This window comes from Cetorhinus maximus, chromosome 6 (genome assembly GCF_964194155.1).
Source record: "Cetorhinus maximus chromosome 6, sCetMax3.hap1.1, whole genome shotgun sequence".
Taxonomy (NCBI): domain Eukaryota; kingdom Metazoa; phylum Chordata; class Chondrichthyes; order Lamniformes; family Cetorhinidae; genus Cetorhinus; species Cetorhinus maximus.
This window is the reverse complement of record NC_135884.1, coordinates 101,436,095-101,456,222: the sequence shown is the minus strand read 5'-3', so window position 1 is coordinate 101,456,222 and position 20,128 is coordinate 101,436,095. Positions and strand designations below refer to the sequence as shown.

Below are 20,128 nucleotides of genomic sequence, written 5' to 3'. Positions count from 1 at the left end.
TGGAGCTGCACTCATCCAGGCAATGGGGAGTATTCCATCAATCTCCTGACTTATGCCTTGTACATGGTGGACAGGCTTTGGGGAGCCAGGAGGTGAGTTACTCGTCGCACGATTCCTAGCCTCTGACCTGCTCTTGTAGCCACAGTATTTATATGGTTAGTCCAGTTCAGTTTCTGGTCAATCGTAATGCCTAGGATGTTAATAGTGGGGGATGCCATTGAATATCAAGGGGCGATGGTTAGATTCTCTCTTGTTGGAGATGGTCATTGCCTGATACTTGTGTGTCACGCATGTTACTTGCCACTTGTTAGCCCAAGCCTGGATATTGTCTAGGTCTTGCTGCATTTGGACATGGGCTGCTTCAGTATCCAAGGAGTCGCAAATGGTGCTGAACATTGTGCAATCATCAGCGAACATCCCCACTTCTGACCTTCTGTTGGAAGGAAGGTCATTGATGAAGCAGTTGAAGATGGTTGGACCTAGGACACTACCCTGAGGAACTCCTGCAGTGATGTCCTGGAGCTGAGATGACTGACTTCCAACAATCACAACCATCTTCCTTGGTGTTAGGCATGACTCCAACCAGCAGAGAGGTTTCCCCCTGATTCCCATTGACTCCAGTTTTGCTAGGGCTCTTTGATGCCACACTCGGTCAAATATTGCCTTGATGTCAAGGGCAGTCACACTCACCTCACCTCGGGAGTTCAGCTGTTTTGTCCACGCTTGAACCAAAGCTGTAATGAGGTCAGGCGCTGAGTGCCCCTGGCAGAATCCAAACTGGGTGTCAGTGAGCAGGTTATTGCTAAGCAAGTGCCACTTGATAGCACTGTTGATGACCCCTTCCATCACTTTACTGATGATTGAGAGTAGACTGATGGGCCGGGTTGCATTTGTCCTGCTTTTTGCTTACAGGACATACCTGGGCAATTTCCCACATAGTCGGGTAGATGCCAGTGTTGTAACTGTACTGGAACAGTTTGGCTGGGGGCGGGGCAAATTCTGGCGCACAAGTCTTCATTACTATTGCTGGAATATTTTCAGGGCCCATAGCCTTTGCAGTATCCAGTACCTTCAGCAGTTTCTTTATCACGAGGAGTGAATCGAATTGGCTGAAGACTGGCATCTGTGATACTGGGGACCTCTGAAGGAGGCTGAGATGGACCATCCACTCAGCACTTCTGGCTGAAGATTGTAGCAAATACTTCAGCCTTATCTTTTGCACTGCTCTGCTGGGCTCCTCCACGATTTGAGGATGAGGATATTCGTGGAGCCTCCTCCTCCAGTGAGCTGTTTAATTGTCCACCACCATTCACGATTGGATATGGCAGGACTGCAGAGCTTATATCTGATCTGTTTGTTATGGGGTCGCTTATCTCTGTCTATCACTTGCTGCTTATGTTGTTTGCCATGCAAGTAGTCCTGTATTATAGCTTCACCAGGTTGACACCTCACTTTTAGGTGTGCCTGGTGCTGCTCCTGGCATGCCCTCCTGCACTCTTCATTGAACCAGGGTTGATCCCCTGGCTTGGTGGTAATGGAAAGTGGGGGATGTGCCAGGCCATGAGGTTACAGCTTGTGTTCAAATACAATTTTGCTCCTGCTGATGGCCCACGGCGCCTCATGGTTGCCCCAGTCTTGAGTTGCTAGATCTGTTTGAAATCTATCCCATTTAGCACGGGGGTAGTGCCACACAACACGATGGAGGGTATCCTCATTGTGAAGGCGGGACTTGTCTCCACAAGGTCTGTGTGGTGGTCACTCCTACCAATACTGTCATGGACAGATGCATCTGCGGCAGGCAGGTTGCTGAGGATGAGGTCAAGTATGTTTTTCCCTCTTGGTTCCCTCATCAGTTACTGCAGGCCCAGTCTAGCAGCTGTGTCCTTTAGGGCTCGGTCAGTAGTGGTGCTATCGAGCCACTCTTGATGATGGATGTTGAAGTTCCCAACCCAGAGTACATTCTGTGCCCTTGCCACCCTCGGTGCTTCCTCCAAGTGATGTTTAACATTGAGGAGCACTGATTCATCTGAGGGAGGGTGGTACATGGTAATCAACAGGACATTTGCTTGCCCATGTTTGACCTGATGCTATGAGACTTCATGGGGTGTGGAGTTGATGGTGAGGACTCCCAGGACAATTCCCTCCTGACTGTATACCACTGTGCCGCCACCTCTTCTGGGTCTGTCCTGCCAATTGGCACAGGACATACCCAGGGATGGTGGTGTCTGGGACATTGCCTGTAAGATATGATTCCATGAGGATGACTATGTCAGGCTGTTGCTTGACTAGTCTATGAGACAGCTATCCAACTTTTGGCACTATCCCCCAGATGTTAGTAAGGAGGACTTTGCAGGGTCGACAGGGCTGTGATTGCTGTTGTTGTTTCCAGTGTCTAGGTGGATGCCGGGTAGTCCATCCGGTTCCATTTCTTTTTTGTGACTTTGTAGCGGTTTGTTACAACTGAGTGGCTTGCTAGGCCATTTCAGATGGCATTTAAGAGTCAACCACATTGCTGTGGATCTGGAGTCACATGTAGGCCAGAGCAGGTAAGGACGACAGATTTCCTTCCCTAAAGGACATTAGTGAACCAGATGGGTTTTTTAAAAAACAATCGACCATGGTTTCATGGTCATCATTCAACTTTTAATTACAGATTTTTTTATTGATTTCAAATTCCACCATCTGCTGTGGTGGGATTCGAACCTGGGTCCCAGAGCATTACCGTGGGTCTCTGGATTACTAGTCCAGCGACCAGTACCTGAATTCCTGAGCTGAGCCCCTTGAGGAGCAGCTGACTCAACTCCTGACCTTATCACAGCCTTGGTTAAAACATGGATAAAAGAGCTGAACACCAGAGGTGAGGTGAGAGTGACTGCCCTTGATATCAAGGCAGCATTTAACCGACTGGCATCAAGGAGCCAGAGCAAAACTGGACTCAATGGAAATTGGGAACAACTCTCCCCTGGCTGGAGTCATACCTAGCACAAAGGAACATGGTTGTTCTTGTTGGAGGTCAATCAATTCAGTTCCAGGACGTCACTGCACGAGTTCCTCAGGGTAGTGTCCTAGGCCCAACCATCTTCAGCTGCTTCATCAGTGACCTTCCTTCCATCATAAGGTCAAAAGTGGGGATGTTCGCTGATGTTCAGCACCATTTGCGAATCCTCAGAAACCGAAGCAGCCCAAGTCCAAATGGAACAAGACCTGGACAATATCCAGGCTTGGGCTAACAAGTGGCAAGTAACATTCATGCCACACAAGCACCAGGCAATGACCATCTCCAACAAGAGAGAATCTGACCATCGCCCCTTGACATTGTGGTATTGTTGTTGAATTCCCCCCTATCAACATCCTAGGGGTTACCATTGACCAGAAATTGAACTGGATGAGCCATATAAATACTATGGCTGCAAGAGCAGGTCAGAGGCTAGGAATCCTGTGATGAGTAAGTCGCCACCTGACTCCCCAAAGCCCGTCCACCATCTACAAGGCACAAGTCAGGAGCGTGATGGAATATTCTCCAATTGCTTGGATGAGTGCAGCTCCAACAATACTCTAAGCTTGACACCATCCAGGATAAAGCAACCCACTTGATTGGCACCCCATCCACAAACATTCACTCCCTCCACTACCAACGCACAGTGACAGCAGTGTGTACCATCTACAAGATGCACTTGAGGGATTCACCAAGGCTCCTTCAACAGCACCTTCCAAACCTACGACCACTACCATCTAGAAGGACAAGGGCAGCAGAAAGATGGGAACACCACCACCTGGAAGTTTCCCTCCAAGCCATCCTGACTGGAAATGTATTACCGTTTCTTCACTGTCGCTAGGTCAAAATCCTGGAACACCCTCCTTAACAGCACTGGCTGTACCAGTGTGGACATGGACTGCAGTGGTTCAAGAAGGCAGCTTGCCACCACTCTCTTGAGGGCAATTAGGAATGGGAAATAAATGCTGGGCTAGCCAGTGACGCCCACATCCCATGAATGAATAAAAAATACATCAGGAAGGGATGTCAGCTGCATTCCTCAGATTGCAATGGATGCTGGAGGAGTCTGTCCATGTTCAGTCTGAGGTGATAGTGCCGGCATGCCAACGCACCGAGTTCAACACTGGCATGATGGTCACTGCCGTGGAGACTTGGGTTCAGGGCATCAGTCCTGCACTGGTGCAGGAGCTGCACTCCATCGCTGTAGCCTTTGGTGACATCCACCACTGGCTATTCGTTGAGAGGAACAGGGCACCTCAATCTCACTCCAGCTGCCCCTCTTCCTCAAGGAGTCAGCCAGGGGTCCTCCGAAACCCATAGAGAGGAGGACCAGCAGATGGACACCTCGGGGATTCCACCCAGGTGACTCCCAGAGTATTCAGCTGATCCCAATCCCCTCTTCCTGTGACCCCCATTACCTCCAGCTCCACAGGCTGAGGGACCAACTGCCCCGCAGCAAGACACCCAAAGCAGGCAGGGGCCCTCCAGAGGACGCTGCCCAAGTCATCACAGACAACAGAATGAAGCAGTCAACAGGCTGCCTCCACCTCCACATCTGCTGTCTATGTCGTGGACACACCTAGATGTAGCAGTAAGGTTAGGAAAGTTGGAAAAATGTAGGAGCACAACCGTGGCATGGGTGTTCACAACATGTGTATAGTGTTCACAAATCTAAGCAGAATCTCACCCATTTCACATCTCTTGTGTATTCCTCCTTTGTATCATGAGCTGTTTTGCTATAAATCAGGTTAATATCATCATCCCCCACTTATCATAGACATCGCTATCAGGCCTTCCCGTCAATGTAGTGTGCTTCCATATCGCCACAGTGTGTGGTCCTTTTTCAGATCATGCTTGACAAAAGTGATGCCCCAACATTAATGTTAAGTGTGCTTGTGGAAGGAACCTAGTTCATGTGCTTTGCACGGTCAAATCATGTTTATTCTTGGCTGTGTAAGATTGAGACAGAGGTGTTCTCCTCTTTCAACTGCATTCTTGAAAGTTGAAGCTGTGGTGTACAAGGACAGATGTGCTTATGCATAGAGAAGGGTCATATATTGTGCAGCTCCATGTGCTCTCTGTTATCTGGCAGGGTTTTCATGCTTTGGGCCCATACTCCAAGCTCATGTGTGCTCTTGCTGCCAACCATGTTTCTAACTTTCTGAGTGCACATCTGCCAAGCTGACCAATAAGTGGGAGCACCTTGCCACCTCAAGGTGCCGAAGCTGTGCCCCTCTCAGCCACATTGTTGCCCAGGTTCTCAAACCTACAACAATGTGCGTTTCTCAAATTGCAATTGTCTGTATTATGGCCACAAAGTTCTCGTCACAGTGTTGGGATGCAGCGCTGTGCGTCCTAGCACTTAAACATTAGTTGAGACATATGATGCTAATTGCAAATGGTGATTTCTAGCTGTCAACAGAGCCTTTGAGCATGCTCTGGAAGTGCATATTGTTGCTTTAGACAATCTTATGGGGAGCAGCGGTATAGGAGAGAGGGTGTACTGAAGCTGAAGTCTGCTCTTTATTAGCAGCGACTCATCACCTTGAAGGCCTCATGCTGTCTGAGCATTTTGAAGTTTGCAAGGGCCAGGGCTGGCCATGAGGACACAATGTCTTTCTTAAAGAGGAGGCATTTTAATATCTGGCATGCAAGTGGTTGAGTGTCGTCTTAAGGTGGTCCACATGCATAGTAATATGAGGATAAAAGCAGGCAAGCATTCCTAACTGACAGTGCCAGATGTTAATGTGATAGAGAAGAGGGTGACACAGAGGATTGAGTCGTCTCTGATTAGAACATCCCTGCAGAACATCCCCAGCTGCCTTGACCCAAGTGTCACCAATCAACTTCAGCACCAAGGTTACACAGGATGTGTTGTCCCGTTGCTGGAGATGAATCTCCTTGAGGAGCTTTTTCAGATTGAAGGTATATAGCTACGAGCCCACTGAGGATAGTGGAACAGCTCCTGGCTCTTGTAGGCTGCCACTGCGACTAGAATGCTGGACAGACGTTTGAAAAGGCAACACCTTCTGACGTATGATGCCGGGACTCCCTCCTCCAGTTAGCACCTCATCCCTGCAAGGACACATGCTCCTGAGGCGTCATCATCCTTCAAAAGGATCAGGGCAACATGAGCTTCATGTGTAACTATTTACTCTCATGTTGAAGTGCATGGTTGAAATGAGATGAATAGCACTGCTGGTGTTAATGTTGGCCCATGATGGAGGGCACTTGCCTGAGAAGGTACTCACTGCAGCTCATCATCCTCCTCATGAAATCTGGTGGCAATGAGAGCCTCACCCACCCAACTGCCTCATCTGGCCCATGTTATGGCCTCTTCTCCTGCACCTCGGCTTCCTTCCTCCAAGAACCTCTCAACCCTCCTCCTCCTGTATTCCTTGGTCTGTGATTTGTGGTGGATATCCCCTTGATACCCCCAGAACATGGTAAGGTAGATGTGCCTACGCCCCGTGTGGACATCACCCCTCCCATCTCGAGGATACTTGCACAGTCTACCCTCTCCCCCAGCCCTTCCAACACCCTTGGATACCCCCCATAATACCTTTTCCCCATTTAAAGTCTGCAGATTCCTTCCCGACTGTGCCATCAATAGCCCAGTATGATGTCAGAAACCGCCCCCACCCCCGGACCAACACTCATGATGTTCTGACAATGCCCTGAGCACAACATCCTGGACACAGCTGAGACTGGACTGACATGCCCTCCCCCTGCCTGACCTGGACATCCTGACAGTCTTTGCAAACTCAACATTGTAGTGTTGCCTGACTCAGCGATGCTCCTGCTCTGGCCCAAAGTTGCTGATGTCATTCTGTTACCGACTCTCTCCTCATCCTGGTGCTGAGAATGCTTAACCCTGCAGTCCCTTCCCTTGCCTTGGGCCAGTTTTTCTCTCTCTCTCTCTCTCTCTCTCTGCCCCCCCCAACCCCAGTAGAGGCTTTACCCTGCAGGACATTAAAAGCCGCCCCTGCTGGTCTGATAGGTAGAGACTTGCCTCTGATACCCCCTTGAAAGCAATGTAGTGCTGCCTGTGAAGCCTGATGCTGAGTCTGAATTGTCATAAGCACTGCACCATGCAAGGTAGGCAAATGAACCTCAAAATCATGAGCAAAATGCAGGTAGGTAGGTACGTGTCACTTGTATACTGTTGTCGTATATGTCAGTCTAATTGGACACTGATGTCCCCTCCTGGTCCAGCCTGGGAGGATGATTCTAGCGAGCAACCCTTGTTGCAAATGTATTAAAATTACGTTCCTGACATGCATCGGCGGGAAACGCGTCCCACCATTGATGGCTGGAGCAGATAATCCCGGACTGCTTTTTACGACGGTGGTAAACTGATTATTCCACTCCCGCCTGTCATGACATCTGCTGTGGTTGGAGCTGGGAAGTCCCACCCAATGAGCCATGTTAGGATCACTTCTTAAAGGGGAACCTGTTTGATAGTTGCCAGAATTAGCTTGCTGCAAATTGGAGATGTCAGTTTATGTGCTGTTCTTGATTTCACCAGTGAAGAATGAAGTGGCTGCCTTTCTCCCTCTTAAATCTGCCACCTGTAGTTTAAAGAAAGAAAGAATTTGCGTTACATTGTGCCTTTCATGAGCTCAGGACATCCCAAAGTGCTTTACAAGCAATTAAGTACTTTTGAAGTATAATCGCTTTTGTAATGTAGGTTGTTGTCCAATGAAATTCACCAGGTATCCCACTGGGCACCACTATACTGGTTTTGGAGAACGATCAGAGGATGAACGCAGAGCAAGTCCGTTTATCTCCTAAGCACTTGAAATGTAATTGACCTTACCCCACCATTTCAGTATACGGAGAAAGGTCAGTGCACATACTCCTGGAAAATAGCTGATCAAAAACTGCAGTGAAAGCTCCCGGAACCAGGCAGTTTTTCCATGTCAATAGTGCTTGCAACTAGAAATTTCATTCAATAGGATAAGTTGGGCTCCTTTTAAACAGAATGTAATATAGAGAGAGATTTAATGTTGAAATAGAAACAGAAAAAGGCTTCATCAATGCGAATCCACACTTGTTCCGAGTTACTGTTAAACCATTTAAAAATTCAGCATTGAGATCATCCAAGTTCCACGTACAATCTGATTTGCACATGGACACTGATTCCTGTGGAGAAACCACAACAGAAGTCTTCAATCTTCTTCATTTAGACCTTGAAATGGTTCCAAGGGCAAGGACACTTTGTCCGTGACTGCCGGGATGTCAGCTGCCTTAGATTTTTGTGCCACTGGTTCTTTCCAAATTGCCTTTATTTGCCCTCAACTTCCTGTTTGTCTTGAGCAAATGACACAAAATTCCTCAGCACCAAATTCGTACTAACTTTAGTGAGCTTTAACCATCTGTACAAGTAAGGACCAATTTTGTGACATTGCATGTGCCTGTGCAGATCAGTGGCAATGCCCTGAAACCAATGTTGCAGCTTTGTGTTGGGCATACGGTTCCTGGGGGAAAAGGTGCAAGTTTGAGTAAAGTGGCTGCCTTTATGCTTCCTTCTTTGGCAGGCTGCTTGTTCTAGTACTTTTTTGAACACAAGTTTATATTTGTAAATCTAAAACAGCTTCTGTCACCAAAGGAAGCATGAGTCCACAGCAATGACAATGCATGTGAATTTATTTTTGGAGACTATGGGCAGAATTTTATGATCCTCTGCAGATGGTTTGGTGGAGGGGGGGTGCATAAAATTGCATGGCTGCCTTTCCCGCCACCGCCAACCAGGCCCTGATTTAAGAGTGGTGGGCAAGACCTCGGACAGCCTACCCACCCTCTCTCCTTATTAACGCCCTTAAGTGGCCAATTAGTGGCCACTCGAGGGCCTCTTCCTGCCCAGCTGCAATTTTCTGGCCAGCAGGAGGAAGCCGGCGGACAGGCATGAAAACCCGGCAGGTAAGCCAGCTTGGGCCTTGGGCGGGAAAGGGACCTCCTTCACAGGCCCCCCTTTTCTGATTGGAAGCCCCCTCCCAAGGTCATTCCCCCTATCGTGTGTCTCTTGCTGGGGTCATTGAGCTGCCAGCCAATCAGATTGGCCAACAGCCCTCGGAAAAGAGACTTCTTCCCCAGATGGCGGCAGAAGGCCCAACTCGAGCAATTAACACTCTTTTTGGAGTGTTAACTGGCAGTGGAGCAGCCTGCCAAGTGGGGACGAGTTTTACGGCGACTTTTTGGCACTGTGGTGGGAAACTCCGCCACCTGTAAAATTCTGCCCTATAAGCTGACAAAGAAGGAAGCATAAAGTGTCATTTGCGTAGAACTAGCCAATCCTTTAATTCTACTGTATACCAGCCCAAAGCTAGCATTTAAAAATGCTATTTGCCAACACAATGCAAACTAGCTGTGATGGTATATGACTTTGAGTCACAAATCTCTGTTCTAAGTAAAGTTGAATTTGCTTTCAACAGCAGCAAAAGAGGTAGGAAGAAAGGGGAATGGGAGGGCAGCAATTATTCTATCTGGCAGTTGTCATGCTGTGAAATTGCCAGTCCAAAAAAAGGTAATTTGGAAAAACCTGTTTCCAAACCAGCAGGACTTTGTCTTGGCATGGCATTGAAGGCTTCACTAAATTCAAACCGTGTGCTGACACAGAAAGAGGTCTCATTGTTGACCTTACCCAATGTTTTACTAACAATGGAAAGCTACTCCAGTCCATTTTTATTGGCATTTCTTTAGCCAAGACAAAAAATCCATGAATTGCATTTGAAATATTTTGTTTTCCACTACTCTCGACTTAGAATAATTCGACTCATTGCTCATGCCCTGAAGAACAATGATAGCTATGTTCATTGTTCTGCTTATAAAATACTATTTGAATTTCTCCATCAAATTCTTTCCCCTCAGAATTAAAGTTACCACCAGGAGTTTGGTGCTGTGAATTCATATTAAAATATTTCCCCTCTCCTTAGCTGCTGTTCTTGAAAATGGTACAGTTAGCGTTCCTAGTCACCAGTCATGTCATTGCAGTTGGGAAGTGGGATTCCTAGAATAGTCTGGTGTGGAAATTTATCTTGGGCAATGGCACCGAATGGGTAGTATCGGATTGGCCACACATTATATGCAGCGTCTGCCATTCAGCTCCAATGCAACATCCCGAGGCCAATTTCTAGCCCTTAGTTTTTCACTTGATCTGACTGGTTTTGAGGTAATTGTATTCAAAACTCCACATCAAGTCTTGCATTCAACATATTTTCCTTCTCTTCAAACTCTTTGTTAATTTAAACCTTTTAGTTTCTAGACTAAAGATGGTCATTGCCCCTTAAAGCCAGTTTGTTTTTATGATTCAACATAGAAGCCACCTCTATGAGATGCCCCGTGGAGGAACCCTTCACTCAATGTATCCAATGCTGATTTCAGTAGGTTGGAACCAGAGATGATATTTCTTCTTAACACAGCATTATCAGGGCTGGTCTCATACAGTAAATACAAAAACTACTGCAAATGTACAGTATTTTGCCAACATCTAATAAGAGAAAAAGCTGAACTGCTGACCATAGGGCCTCAATCTGAAACGTTCATAAGAACATATGAAGTATGTTCAGCCCCTCGAGCTGGCTCTGCCATTCAGTAACATCATGGCTGATCTGTTTGTGTTTCAAGTTCTACATTCCCATCTACCCCTGATAACCTTAGATTCTTATAAGGCAAGGGAATCAATCTACCTCTGCCATTGCTTCTGAGGCAGTAACAATTTTAAACACCAAAGCTTTTAGCCAAGATTGAACCGGGGACTTTCTCATGTAAAGTAAATGTGATAATCACTGCACTAGGGAAGTGACTGTGAATCACCATCCTGCCACTCACCTGGACAAAGGGGAACTGACATACGAACATATGGATTAGGAGCAGGAGTAGGCCACTCGGCCCTTCAAGCTTGCTCCACCATTCAATAAGATGATGGCTGATCTGATTGTAATCTCCTGCCTACCCCGATAACCTTTCACCCCCTTGTTAACCAAGAATCTATCTCGTTCTGACTTAAAAATATTCAAACATTCTGCTTCTGCCGCCTTTTGAGGAAGGGACTTCCAAAGACACTCGATCCTCTGAGAGGAAAAATTTCTCCTCATCTCTACCTTAAATGAGCGACTCCTTATTTTTAAACCATGACCCCCTCATTCTAGATTCTCCTGCAAGAGGGAACATCCTCTCCACGTCCACTCTGTCAAGACCCCTTATCCACCTGTCCTTCCTCTTTTCAAATGCTGGTGGAGCAGCTCTCTGTTTCCTTGTTTCTGTTCTTACTTTAGAAAAAAAAAGAAACCAATTTTAGTTTGCTTTCTTTTCCTTTTTATCTCTGCTCTCCAATGCTTTCTGCACCTCTCTAAGCTCAGATAGTGCCTAACATCCTGAATATTAACTAAAGGAACAAAAAATTGTGCAAGAGAAATGCAGGCAATGGAGGTTGTGCTTTGTGGCTTAACTACAATTTAGATGCTGATGGTTGCTCGAGGCAATAGAGAAAGCTGATGTAAAGCAGAAAACCAGACAACGGGTATTTTTAAGGCTATAGACTGAAATTGACTGGATAAAATGATTAAATTGATAGTGAGTGACAGAAGTCCAACAGGGAGCTGTGCCTTTGAATGTAATGAACTTTTACAGACGTAGGAACATGTTCCACCATTCAATTAGATAATGTCAGATCTGTACCTTGACTGCCTTTCCCACCTTAGCTCCATATAACCCTCTAACTTATTTAACAAAAGTCAATCGACCTCAGTCTTGAAATCTCCAACTGTCCTCCACCATAACCTTTTGGGGAAGAGAATTCCCAAATTTCACTACCTTCTGTGGAAAAATTGCTTCCAGATTTTCACCATAAATTGTTTGGCATTAATATTAAGATTGTGTCCCCTTTGTCCCTGATTCCCTCACCAGAGGAAATAGTTTCTGTTTATACACTACAAGGATTCAATAATGTTTTAAACACCTCGATCAGATCACCCCTCAAATGTTTACACAGAAAGGGATACAAGCCATGTTTATGCAATCTGTCCTAATTTAATCAGTCAAAGATACAATTTTAAATTCTTAGACTTGTTTCTAAAATATATTCAACTGGGATAACAGACCTGGTTTATCATCATTGAGTATCAGACAAAGAGCCACATCCATTTCAGATCAGATATCATGAACAAACTAAATTGATGGGCAGCTGGCTGATCAAGTCTGTCCCACACCATGTTGGCCAGAACATCATAACCAAACACTCATTCCACCTTTCCTCCCTGCCATCCCCACAGAGTTATAATCACATGATTGTGCACAGGCCTTTTTTAATGTCTCCACAGCACCTATGTTTGTTGCTTCAATGCTCCTTGAATGAATTGACGTTGGAGTGTTTTGCACAACTTTTACAATGTTTTACTCCAAGTTTGTGTTGATTTTGTGGGATTATGGGGAAAGAGTGGCAGTGCAGGACTAATTTGGTAGCTCTTTTGAAGAGTTGGCACAGGCACGATGGGCTGAATAGTCTCCCGTGTTGTACAATTCTATGATTTTAGTTTGAAACAGATAAAGAGGGATTTTGGTAAATTTCACCTGATAAAAGTGAACCTTATTGGAAACTTTTTGTACAAGTTAAAACCTAGTTCTGTTTTGTGTATATAAAAAGAGGAATTGTTTCAAAATGTAAGGAAATTGTCTCATTGATATGGAACATTCAACGTTATAATGTAAATTTTACTTCAGGCCACTGAAGTCTATACTTACTATTCCGAGCTCACTTTACTTCTGTTTGTGGGCATGCTGTTCATCAAACAGAAAAACCAAATATGGGATTGGACTTTCACAATGTTCTTTCGCCTGAACCTTGTTCCGAGTTGGCCAAAGCAGAAATATTGCACTAAGTTGGCTGTCTGTTTCTGTGGGACCAGAACTGTGGTTGTTGTGGGAATTAGGGAAATGTTTGGTGCAATTGGGTGAGATTCCTGACCTTGGGATTGGGGGACATTAATAGAACAGAGTACAGGAGCATTAGTTTCCATCTGGCCTATGTTACAAGTCATCAAGGTTTACTTAATCTTAATGGTGAATGCCAGAAATAGAAAATTGTTCCATTACCCAGCAGAGCGGTTGCAACACAAACAAGGCACATTTGAAAAAAATTATTTTACAGGATGTGGGCATCACTGGCTAAGCCAGCATTTATTTCCCATTACTAATTGCCCTTGAGAAGGTGGATGTGAGCTGCCGCCTTGAACCGCTGCAGACCCTGTGGTGTAGGGCCACCCACAGTGTTGTTGGGAAGTGAGTTCCAGGATTTTGACCTAGCAGAAATTCTGGAGCACAAGTCTTCAGTGCTATTGCCGAAATATTTTCAGGGCCCATAACCTTTGCAGTATCCAATGCCTTCAGCAGTTTCTTGATATCAAGTGCAGTGAATCGAATCGGCTGAAGACTGGCAACTGTGATGCTGGGGACCGCCTGAGGAGGCCAAAAGGATCATCCCCTCAGCACTTCTGGCGGAAGATTGTAGCAAATGCTTTAGCCTTATCTTTTGCACTGATGTGCTGGGCTCCTCCATCATTGAGGATGGGGATATTTGTGGAGCCTCCTCCTCCAGCGAGTTGTTTAATTGTCCACTACCATTCATGACTGGATGTGGCAGGACTGCAGAGCTTAGATCTAATCTATTGGTTGTGGGATCGCTTAGCTCTGTCTATCACTTGCTGCTTATGCTGTTTGGCATGCAAGTAGTCCTGTGTTGTAGTTTCACCAGGTTGACACCTCATTTTTAGATATGCCTGGTGCTGCTCCTGGCATGCCCTCCTGCACTCTTCATTGAACCAGGGTAGATCCCCTGGCTTGGTGGTAATGGTAGAGTGGGAGATATGCAAGATCATGAGGTTGCAGATTGTGGTTGATTGCAATTCTGCTGCTGCTGATGGCCCACAGCGCCTCGTGGATTGGGTTTGGCCTCATGGATTGAGTCTTGAGTTGCTAGATCTGTTTGAAATCTATTCCATTTAGCATGGTGGTAGTGCCACACAACATGATGGAGGGTATCCTCAATGTGAAAACGGGACATTGTCTCCACAAGGTCTGGGCGGTGGTCACTCCTACTGACACTGTCATGGGCAGATGCATCTGTGGCAGGCAGGTTGGTGAGGATGAGGTCAAGTATATTTTTCTCTCTCATTGGTCCCCTCATTGCCTGTCACAGACCCAGTCCAGCAGCTATGTCCTTTAGGGCTTGGCCTGTAGTGGTGCTACTGAGCCACTCTTGGTGATGGACATTGAAGTCTCCCATCCAGAGTACATTCTTCGCCCTTGCCACCCTAAGAGCTTCGTCCAAGTGGTGTTCAACATGGAGGAGTACTGATTCATCAGCTGAGGTTGTGCGATACGTGATAATCAGCAGGCGGTTTCCTTGCCCATGTTTGCCCTGATGCCATGAGACTTCATGGAGGCTGGAGTCGATGTTGAGGACTCCCAGGGCAACTCCCAACTGTATGCCACTGTGCCACCACCTCTGCCTGGTCCGTCCTGCTGGTGGGACAGGACATACCCAGGGGTGGTGATGGTGATGTCTGGGACATTGTAAGATATGATTCCGTGAGTATCACTACGACAGGCTGTTGCTGGACTCGTCTGTGAGACAGCTCTCCAAATTTTGGCACAAGCCCCCAGAAGTTAGTAAAGTGGACTTTGCAGGGTTGACTGGAAAGGGCTTGCCGTTGTCATTTCTGGTGCCTGGGTCAGTGCTGGGTGGTCCATCCAATTTCCTTAGTTTTTATTGACTTTTTAGTGGTTTAATACAACTGAGTGGTTTGCTTGGCCATTTCAGCGGGCATGTAAGAGTCAACCACATTAATGCAAATCTGGAGTTATGTAGGCCAGACCAGGTGAGGTCATCAGATTTCCTTCCCTAAAGAACAGATGGGTTTTTATTGAATTCAATTTCTACCATCTGACATGATGGGATTTGAACCCAGGTCACCAGAGCATTACCCTGGGTCTCTGGATTACCATTCCAGTGACAATATCACTATGCCACCACCTCCCCCTAATCCTATTCATTCATTAACATTTACCACTCTCTGTTCATGTGAGAAGCATCCATCCTCAATTCAACCATGGATACAGGTCATGAATTTCTAGAGAAACTGCACTTACATGTGTAAACAGCATTTCTGCCATGCTCACAGTGAAGTTACAACATCTAAGCAGGAGCAGCTCCAAGGAAGTTCCCAGTTATAATTTTGTGGGCCTTAGCAATTTCCTCCTTCATCCCCCGCAGGATATTGGAAAGTATCCCATTGAGCCTGGCATTTTATTGTCCCTTAGCCTATCTAGCTGTGAGAGGCATGGTGGAGCCATTAACAGAGAGAGAGCGAGGAGTAGCGGGGGCATTAACAGTGAGAGAGTGCAAGAGGAGCGGAGCCATTAACAGTGCCAGAGGAATGGGCCCATTAATAGTGACAGTGCAAGAGGGGCGGGTCTATTAACAAAGAGTGAGAGAGGAGCGGGGGCATTAACAGTGAGAGGAGTCTGAAAGCAGTGGAAGAGGAGAGAGTAGGAATCAAAGTGTGAGGTCACAAAGAAATGGGTTGGTGAATATTTTGCTTCTTTATCTTTCAAAAGTGCATAATTTATTAAGAATTGTAAAGTCTATTAGTAGTATTAAGGTCTACTAGCAGTAGTAAAGGTTATTGGGAGTAGAAGACTCAGAGTCCTTGTGCTGGATACTGAGCTGTGGACACTGATGCATCAGGGAGAGGGAAAGTTACCTGGACACTTTATTCCAGGAGACAGCCACACTCCTTAGGATAGGATCTTCTGTTTTGGTCAGTGCTCAGGCACAGGAGGGTGTGACTGCAGGTCAGGCAGGTAAGGAGACCCAACATGTAGTGATGGAGGAGCCTCAGCCCCTGACATTGTCCAACAATGGTACAAGGTGCTTGCTACCTGTGTGGATGAGCAGAGAGACTGCAAGGTGGATTAGTGGACTGACCATGGCACCATGATGAAAGATGTCATTCAAGTGGGCGGAGTGAAAAGGAATGTGATAGTAGTAGGAGATGGTATAGTCACAGGAATGTAAACTGTTCTCTGCAGCTGTGACAGGGAGCTCTGAAGGTTGTGTTGCTTGCCTGGAGCCGGGGTTAAGGAAGGTTGTGGGAAGAAGGGATTTTGATTCATGGGACTGTGTCATTGGTACTCAGGGAAGAGTGAGCTATTCTGTTGAGGTGGGCACCACTAGAACAGAGCTGGGACCAGTATCCTGGCCAGTTGTATAACTAGGCTGTGGACAGAGCTGTAAACTAATGAGGGATGGTGGTTGGGGAGAGGGTTCAGGTGAAGGGAGATTTAGGTTCCTGAGATAGGTTGAGGTATTGGAACAGCGCATTGATGTGGGTATGGACAAGCAGAGTGGGACAGGAAGGAACAGAGAGTTTAATAAACAAAAATAATGTAATTCAGCAAATAAAATCATTGCAGGGAATAGAAGTAAAAAAATGAAATTAAAGGCTCTTTATCTTAATGCATGAAGAATCTGCAATAAGATAGATGAATTAGTGGCACAAATTGAGATGAATGATTTAGATCTAATCGCCTTTACAGAAGCGTGGTTACAAGGTGATCAAGGTTGGGAAATAAATATTCCAGGGTATACAATATTTCAGAAAGACAGACAGAATGACAAAGGAGGTGGGGGGCATAGCTCTTTTCGTAAAGGGTGACATAAGGACATTAGTGAGAAAGAATCTAGCCTCTGAAGGTCATTAAGTAGAATCAGTATGGGTGGAAATTAGGAATAGTAAGAGTCAGAAAACACTAGTGGGAGTAGTTTCTAGGCCCCCTAACAGTAATTATACCATTGGGCAGACCATTAAACAAGAAATTATTGGAGATTGTATCAAAGGAAATGTAATAAATGTGGAGGACTTTAATCTTCATATAGACTGGAACAATCAAATTGGCAAGAATGGTTTAGAAGATGAGCTTGTAGAATGTTTTCATGGCTGTTTCTTAGAGCAGTGTGTAGTGGAACTGACTAGGGATAAAGCTATCTTAGATCTGGTATTGTGTAATTAAGCAGGGTTAATTAGTAATGTCATAGTAAAAGATCCCCTGGGAAATAGTGACCATAATACTCGTCAATTCCATGTTAAGTTTGAAAATGACATTCCATTCACAAGCAAACAGTTTAAACTTAAAGCCAATTACATAGGTATGAAGGGAGAATTGGCTAAGGTTAATTGGGTAAATAGAATGAAAGTTATGGAGACAAATGAACATTGAGAAATATTTAAAGAAACAATTCAAAATGTTCAACAAAAATACATTCCATTGAAGAACAAAAACTCAAAGAAAGACCCATCCGTGGCTCACTCAGGAAGTTGAGGATAGTATTAGATTAAAAGAAGAGGCTTACAATGTTACAAAAAAAAGTAGCAAGCCTGAAGATTGGGAGTGTTTTAGAAACCAGCAAAGGGCCACCCAAAAGTTGGGAAAAACTAGAATATGAGTAAACTAGCCAGGAATGTAAAAACAGATTGTAAGAACTTTTTATAAATATATAAAAAGGAAGAGAGTAGCTAAAGTAAACATTCTTCCCTTAGAAGCAGAGACATGAAAAATTATCACGGGGAATGAGGAAATGGCAGAGACATTGAACAAATATTTTGTCTGTTTTCATAGCCGAAGGCACAGGTTCCATAACAGAAACAGACAATAACCTCAGGGCTAAAAAGAATGAAAAAACTAGGAAAATTAGTATCAGTAGACATAAAGTATCAGAGAAACTTCAGGGACTAAAACCTGACAAATCCCTGGGATCTGTTGCCCCATACTAGGGGTGGGGAACCTTTTTCTTATCAAGGGCCACACACATATAGGTAAAATCAGTTGTGGGACGCGCACACAAAAACCAACTTAATTTACATTTTTTTTAGAGAGAATACAGAAACGTTCAACTATCCTTTAATGCGGTGGTTGAGTTTGCTTTTTCTTAATGAGCCTTGTTATTTTAGATTCTATGCTGTTCACAATGATTGGTACTTCTGTCTGCATTACTGTCACTTCCAAAATCTTCCTGCCCATCACAGCTGTGTTCACCGGTATCTACTCAATGACAGCAATTGCCCTGCATAGGTAAGCAACAGAGACCTGGACACCTCTCACTCGGTACTATCCCAGGACAGCTCTCACCCCTCTGTCAGTGTTCCATGGCTACCTTTGCCTAGAGGATCCTCAAGCTTGCCCAGTCACCCAATGGTTCTGCAAACCATGGCACTCATTCAGTTTTGAAGTCTGCGCACGAGGGGTTAAAAGTAGAGGCGCAAGTATTGGCACACTCAAAAATTAGTGCTGCTTGATTGGGCACAATTGCTTGATTAGCCTGCCTCCAAGCATGTCAGTTGAGATCAAGCTCGGTGATCATGTTTTTTCATTTGCCTGGTCATTTTCTATTCCCCACCCCCCCCCACCCCTCCCCCAACCCCCCGGAATGTGCTAGTGTGCAACCTTCAATCTGTGCTGCCATGAACCCCCCCCCCCCTTTTGCACTGTTGTCCTAGCCCCCAAGTTTCCCTTCTCTCTGGCACTGTTGCCCTAGCCGCAAGATCCCCTTCTCTCCGGCACTGTTACCCTAGCCCCGGCACCACAAACCAGCCACAAAGAAGCCACAATGGAGATTTGCCTGTGATTTTCCCCCCACAACATCTCTCCCCCACCGAATCCACGGAGCCGCTCCCTTGCATTGGGATCCTTGCAAGCACTGCACAAAGTTGTGTGTACTCACCTCTTGAGTTCCTCTTGAAGTTCAGGTCGCCAGGTGCACGCCTTTCAAAGGCATTTTTAAATCATGCCATTCTAAAATCACACTGACATGGGATTTAAATTTGATCTGGGGGGTATGATTCTGGCGTGTGGCCACAATAATATGCGAGTATATTCAAACTAAGTTCCTGATGTCTGGTGGGAAACGCAGCCCACCATTGATGGGAGGAGGTGACAATCGCTTCCTGGATTTACGTCACCGGGAAGGGCCTGTCATGAAGCTATTAATGTATATAATATTTTGGAAAATATTTTTCTTTTAAAATAGAGGTTTAGCTTGTGGGTATGTCTTAATTGGATTAAAGTCAGTTAGTCTGGCGCTTTGATATGTGCTAGTTTGAGATGTAAACTGAGATCATGTGCATTTGCATTTTTTTGGAATAGAGCATTCAAGAAGTGGGGTGAAAACTTGACGTCTTTCTAACAGCTACCAAGCTATATGTTTATATTACTAATAAAATTGGTATTATGAAAGGGGTTTCATTGTTAAAAGGTAAAGTTCAAAGAGGCTGGTGAGACAATGAGCATTTGAATTCAATTAGTGGTGGTAGGTATAACTTCAGTAGTTTTCGGGTGTGCAGGCAGAGGCAATGTGAGATCAGAAGGCAACTGCAGGCCTCCAACTGGCTCCACAGTGAAAGGAATCTCATTTCGAATTCGTAAGGTGAAAATGCTTTGCCTGGTGTTTGGTTAAGTCTATGGGTTGCTGTTGCCTTAATGGAGGTTCGTTTGGGAATTTGTTATAAGATATGATAGTAGTAATTTGTAGCCATGCGTACATATATTTTAACCTGTGTAAATTAATAAAATGTTTCATTTAGTTTAAAGTAAAACCTCAAACCAGTGGTCTGATTCCTGAGTTTAGAGTCGCATCTCAAACATAACACTTAAAATTATTGATTATGACAGTTGTTTAAAGTTTCCCTCTGGGATTTTTAAATAACTCCGCTTTACCAACTGCATTGGTCATAAAAGGGCCTTCTCGGAAGATTTTCCGATTTTGCCTCCGAACATGCCCGTCCTGATCGGGCATGGAAAATCCCAGTCATGGCACTCACAGCTATATTGTATAAAGCTGCTTCACAGGATATAAGGCCCCTCATTTACTCTTGAAATTTCTTCAATAGATGTTGAATTGGCCTAGTGTTTCTGCTGTATAAACATTGTAATTAAACAAATAAAACTAGGGCTTCCCAATGGTTGAGTTGCTGAAGTCTGTGATTAGCTGAAACTTTGAAATAAGAAGCCCTAGGATTGATTCATTAGGCTGGATTTTCATCCTTGAGGAGGGTAGCGGGAAAATTCCTGCCTCAGCCC

At 45.2% G+C, this 20,128-nt stretch overlaps 1 protein-coding gene across 1 annotated transcript in view; it reads left to right on the top strand.

Moving 5' to 3' along the window:
* Positions 1–18,840, top strand: part of vrk3 (VRK serine/threonine kinase 3) — a 186,849-nt gene extending 168,009 nt beyond the window's left edge. Inside the window, exon 15 of the mRNA XM_078544205.1 lies at positions 18,829–18,840. The gene's annotated coding sequence lies outside the window, so the exon portion shown is untranslated. The remainder of the gene's footprint in view (positions 1–18,828) is intronic.
* Positions 18,841–20,128: the final 1,288 nt, after the last annotated feature.